Below are 6,704 nucleotides of genomic sequence, written 5' to 3'. Positions count from 1 at the left end.
GAACATAATGTTAAGGATATCGCTTGTTCGAGTCCTAGTACTTCTGTAAAAAAATAAAGAAAAAAGCGATAAAAATAACGTTAGCATGCAATAGTTCAGTTGAAATATATATGAGTTGTATCTCGAACGATAGTCGACCTGTATAGGTTTGCTGCAGTACGGGAAACAAATTGACGTACGTCGATTCCTTCGTTTTCGTTAGCTTTAGTATACTATTCTTCAGTTGACCTATACAGATCAACTGAAGTACGGGATACAAATTTTACAGGCGTTGCTTTTTTGGCCTCCGTTACTACTAGCATTCTGTTCTTACGTAGATAATATTACTAGTGAAGGTGAAAAGACTTACATACATACCATTTGTATCCCGTACTTCAGTTGACCTATAAAGATCAACTGAAGAATAGGAAACTAGTGCTTACGAAAATGAAAAAAATCGACGTACGTAACATTGGCATCCTGTACCTCAGTTGAACTACGCGAAGGCCAGAAAAGAAAGACACACATAAAATTTGTATCCATACTTTAGTTGAGCTTTATAAGTAAAGTGAAGCATGGGATACAATTTTTTTGGCCTTCGATACTAATATTATCGACTAAAATTACGATAGTCTTGCTGGCGAAGACATAAAAGTCCGACAACGGTAAATTTTGCATCGCATTCTTCAACTGAGCTATATAGGTAAATGATACCAATGTTACGTATGTCGCTTTTTTCGTCTAGCTAGCACCCGTATCCCGTACTTCAGTTGACCTGTATAAGTCGACTAAAGTTATCGGTCTTTTTACCTCCAGTAGTGCTGGTATAGACTCGAAAAAGTCGTAGTGATATTAGTACTAAGAAAGGGAAAAAGAGCAATCACTGCAAAATTTGTATACCGTACTGCAGCTGACGAACCCGTACTTAACGCAGAACAATATAATACGACAAAGAAATACATTAAAATAGACAAATTCCGTACAACATAAAAATAAAAGAGTAATCTTACCATACACAAAATCCTCCGCAAAAAATCAAAGCTCGAGTTGAAAGACGTCAAGAAAAACCACACACACACATGCACAAGAAACACAACATGACAAAAAACCACACATATACACATACATACAAATATATAAACCAAAAAGTTTACACCAACGAAATGAAGTGAAATAATTAAAAAAATATTCACAGAAGAAAATTACTTAACATAAGAAAATGACGAATGATGGATCAACTGCAAAAAGTCCAAATCAGTATTTTAACAATCCCGACCAAACCCACCCTTTTCCTTAATTATCATTCCCCCCCCCCCCCCCCCGTCCCCAATCCCAACCTGAAAGTAACTAACAAATTCTGGAGGACACATTTACCCAACATTTTTAAGGAAACACTAAAACGGGAATTTGGCCCTCTACTGTCGAAACATGTCGTTTCCCTCTCCCTACAACAGATTTTATGGCTGACCAACAGCCTTCTATACTATTGGTACAAGCCCCAGTTAATGAAGATCTGAATTCAATATTATGATTGATGACAAGATGCTGAAAACCCCTATTCCCCATATCCCTATATGAAGAAGAACCATCGGAAATAACTAAAGAACCCTCTGCAACACGACCTTCAATTAATTTCACCAACACTTTCTTCGTTCGATTAGGAACTACTTTAGAAACTGCATCATCACATTCTGGACCTGAAATTACAGCTCCCCCAAACCAATAATCCCACCGCAGGTTCCCTCCTGATATTCATATTTGGTTTTGCCAAAGTGAGACTCGTCGATTTCGACAATAACATCTGGCCCATCCAAAGGCCTCCTACACTTCATATATTCCCCACAAATTTCCCTACAAAACAAATACCAATCTAAAACGGTACGCTCACTCACACCACATTCATACACACACAACCATACAGGATACCTCAAACACCAACAGTGTGTAAATTTTATTATAGTCCTCGAGGCCAACTTCGATTTCTCAAACTATGTTCCTCGTATAATTGAGCGCCATAGTCGATCCTTGCTACACCTCCATATGAATAGATCTTGAGTACGACGAGCAGACACACTTATCAGGCGCGTATGTTCGCCGCACTCACGACATCGAACGTAATCAGCAAGAAGACCAGACGTTTGCAAAAAACCGAATGGTTGCCATCATGTCTACGCCCAAAGCTTGCTTTGAGTTTTCCATATTCATGGGAATACATAAATCCATAACTAAAAACGAAAACGAAGAACTAAAAATTCTTCTAAATGAGAAACTATTCTTCCAAATAATCTCAAACTCACTAAGAATGAAATTAAGTACGGAATGATTGGAAAGAACCAGTTACTTAAGACAATTCAAAATAAAAAATCTTACGCAGTATCTTGCACTGTCTTTTAAAAACACACCCAGTTATTTCAATTTACATTTACGGAGCTTATCCACAGCTGACAACAGATTTACTATCTATGGCTCGAAAGTAAATACATTAATATCTATGACGTCATTGGTCAAAGCCGATGGGTTCTTCAGTTGGCCCGTGGGAGCTGGCGTCAATTCAGACATGTTGCCATGAGCGACAAAACGACAAATTGAGACTACAGCTACGTAGAAAGCGTTTCGGAAGCGCTAAATGAAATTCTGCTCCTCAGTGCTTACGCCGTTTGACCAATACTTGGCGAGCGTATAAACTGAAGTCACACATGGCAAATTCATCTATCTATCTCTGATCCGGGGTCTGCAATTGCAACACAATGAAAAACTCGATGATCACCTACCTCTTCGTTTCTTCTTACTGCCCGAAGGATGCGAAATAGACTTCCTAGAAAGCGCACTTCGAAATCGACTCTTTCTTCGGAAGGTTTGTCAATGAGACTGATGCTACGCAACGGCTCCGTTGGTTTTCTTCCCGAACTCATTATGACGTCACCAGGTCGCGTGTCTGTTACTTTCATTGACGTACGAAGTCTGTATGAAATGAAACGGGGAGACTGACTGTGGTCAAGAGGCTGTCTCTGAGGGAAACTCTCGGCCGCGATCTGAATGGGGGCGGACTGCCAGCAGTTCAGAATGTCTCGTTACAGTCACATATTCAGAGGTCTTTCGTACTCGACTTATTCCATGTCCTTGAGGATTAATTCATTTTAGGTATGTGGAATAATGAGTCAGTCTGGAGATCTCTTTTCTCGTTTAATATATTTACTGTCTTTATTTCCTTTTCAGAGATGTTGCTTGTGTACAATGACCTCCCCACGACGTGTTTATTGAACGGAAAGGGAATCTGATCGAATGACGCACAGCAACAAAAAACAGTTCTCTGCTGCAGAGACTCTGAAAAAAAAGCGCGCCAGCTACAAATCTACATCTACATTTACACTAAGGAAACCACAGTCAAGAGCATGGCAGTGGGTACTTACCACTGTACCAGCTTTAAGGTTTCTTCTTAGGCGCAGGAAGAAATGATTTCTGAAACATCTCTGTGCGTGCTTTAATTAGCATAATCTTGCCTTCAGATCTCCGTGGGAGCCATATATAGGGGTCTGTAACATATCGATAATTTCATCACGGAATTCTGGTTCCACTTCCTTATTTTTAGAGGCCTATTCGGAATAATCTGCGTCAATGTTCAACAAAAATCTACAACACTTAAGGAAAATTATGTGTCAACTGAGTCCTTTCAGCTTCTCCGTGACACACACCTGTGCGACAAATTAACCTGTGACGATTAGTGCTTCCCTTGTGTGTATATGTTCAAAGGCTCTATTACTCCAATTTAGTAAGGATTCTACAACTTGAGCAATATTATAGGGCGGGTCCCACAAGTGTTTTGCATGCAATCTTCGTTGTAGACTGACTGCTGTTTCCCAGTATCCTACCAGTGAATCCACTATATGCAAACTGCAATGTTTGTTGTGAGCTTAAGAGATAATTTTAAGAAGGTTGAGGACAGGCACTTATTTCAGTCTTTTTCTAGAGTTGTCTGCGTGGGGAAGCATGCAGATAACCACAGCGTCTTCGTGAGTGATAACAATTGGTGCAATAATTTAAAAAAATTGTTTCGTTTGGTTCACCTAATATAACGTTTCTGTTAATTATTAATTTAGGAATCAGGTTTTAAATTGTAAGACATCTCCAGGGGCAGATGTGGACTCTGACCACAATCTATTTGTTATGAACTGTAGATTGAAACTGAAGAAATTGCAAAGACGCGGGAACTTAAGGAGATGGGATCTTTGACAAACTGAAAGAAACAGCAATTCAGAAGAACGGGGGAAAGACTACAGAAGAGGAATGGGTAGCTTTGAGAGATGAAATAGTGAAGGCAGCAGTGGATCAAGTAGATAAAAAGATGAGGACTAGTAGAAACCCTTGGATAAGAGAAGAGATATTGAATTTAACTGATGAAAGGAGAAAATATAAAAATTCAGTAAATGAAGAAGGCAAAATGGAATACAAACGTCTCAAAATGAGATCGACAGGAAGTGCAAAATGGCTAAGCAGGGATGGCTATAGAACAAATGTAAGGATGTAGAGGCTTATCTCATTAGGGGTAAGATTGATACTACCTACAGGAAAATTAAAGAGACCTTTGGAGAAAAGAGAACCACTTGTATGAATATCAAGAGCTCAGATGGATACCCAGTTCTAAGCAAAGAAGGGAAAGCAGAAAGGTGGGAGTATATAGAGGGTCTATACAAGGGCGATGTACTTGAGGACAATATTATGGAAATGGAAAAGGATGTAGATGAAGATGAAATGGGAGATGTGATATTGCGTGAAGAGTTTGACAGAACCGTGAAAGACCTGAGTCGAAACAAGGCCCCAGGAGTAGACAACATTCCAGTGGAGCTACTGACAGCCTTGGGAGAGCCAGCCCTGACAGAACTCTACCATCTTGTGAGCAAGATGTATGAGACAGGCGAAATACCCTCAGACTTCAAGGGGAATATAATAATTCCAATCCCAAAGAAAGCAGGTATTGTTAGGTGCGAAAATTACCGAACTATCAGTTTAATAAGTCATGGCTGCAAATACTAACACGAATTGCTTACAGACGAATGGAAAAACTGGTAGAAGCCGATCTCGGGGAAGATCAGTTTGCATTCTGTAGAAATGTTGGAACAAGTAAGGCACTACTGACCCTACGACTGATCTTAGACGATAGATTAAGGAAAGGCAAACCTATGGCTTTAGCATTTGTAGACTTGAAGAAAGTTTTTGACAACGTTGACTGGAATACTCTCTTTAAAATTCTGAAGGGGGCAGGGGTCAAATATAGGTTGTGAAAGGCTATTTACAATTTGTACAGAAACCAGATGACAGTTATAAGAGTCGAGGGGCATAAAAGGGAAACAGTAGTTGGAAATGGAGTGAGACGGGGTTGTAGCCTATTCGAGATGTTATTCAACCTGTATATTCACCAATCAGTAAAGGAAATAATAGAAAAATTCGGAGTAGGAATTAAAATCCATGGAGAAGAAATAAAAAAATTGAGGTTTGCTGATGACATTGTAATTCTGTCAGAGACAGCAAAGGACATGGCAGAGCAGTTGAATGGAATGGACAATGTCTTCAAAGGAGGATATAAGATGAACGAGGATAATGGAATGTAGTCGAATTAAATCAGGTTATGCTGAGGGAATTAGATTAGGAAACGAGACACTTAAAGTAATAGACGAGTTTTGCAATTTGGGGAGCAAAATAACTGATGATGGTCGAAGTAGAGAGGATATAAAATGTAGACTGCAATGGCAAGGAAAGCGTTTCTGAAGAAGCGAAATTTGTTAACACTGAGTATAGATTTGTCAGAAAGTCTTTTTTGAAAGTATTTGTAGGGAGTGTAGCCACGTACGGAAGTGAAACATGGACGACGAATGGTGTAGACAAGAAGAGAATAGAAGCTTTCGAAATGTGGTGCTACAGAAGAATGGTGAAGATCAGATGTGTAGATCACATAACTAATGAGGAGGTATTGAATAGAATTGGAGAGAAGAGAAATTTGTGGCACAACTTGACTAGAAGAAGGGATCAGTTGGGAGGACATGTTCTGAGGCAACAAGGGATCTCCAGTTTAGTATTGGAGGGCAGCGTGGAGGGAAAAAATCGTAGAGGGAAACCACGAGATGAATTCACTAAGCAGATTCAGAAGGACGTAGGTTGCAGTAGGTACTTGGAGATAAAGAACCATGGAGTAGCATGGAGAGCCGCATCCAACCAGTCTCTGGACTGAAGACCACAACAACAACATTAATTATTATTTTTATTTTTTCGATAGAATATCAGCACGAATATCTACAATAGCAGTAATATCAGCACGAATATCTACAAGTGGCAGATGTAATATATGGAGCTGATGTGGACGGAAGTATTACGCCAGAGTGACTAGGCCTACGAATCGTTCTTCCAGTGTTCATATCTTCAACTATTGTGCTTCACTTGCGTTTATAACAAATTGCAGAATGTATTGTAAGGTTCGTAAATATAGATAAATGTGGTCTAGGTAATTTGTTGTTGTTAGAAGTGGTGAATGTTGCATGGGGGCTTAATTAAATAAAATGCAAATAATTTTAATCTTAGTCGCTGTCTGTCTGGTTACGCAGTCTCGTAACCGGTTGGCCCCGTGTAGTATTAGTACGCAATCTGACTGCATAAAATAACAACAAACAATGAAAGAAAACTTCCGTTAACACAATTAATTAATTAAGTCCCCAGCAACTATAAAACCTACGAAA

Source organism: Schistocerca cancellata, chromosome 2 (assembly GCF_023864275.1).
Source record: "Schistocerca cancellata isolate TAMUIC-IGC-003103 chromosome 2, iqSchCanc2.1, whole genome shotgun sequence".
NCBI lineage: Eukaryota > Metazoa > Arthropoda > Insecta > Orthoptera > Acrididae > Schistocerca > Schistocerca cancellata.
This window is presented reverse-complemented; position numbering follows the sequence as displayed.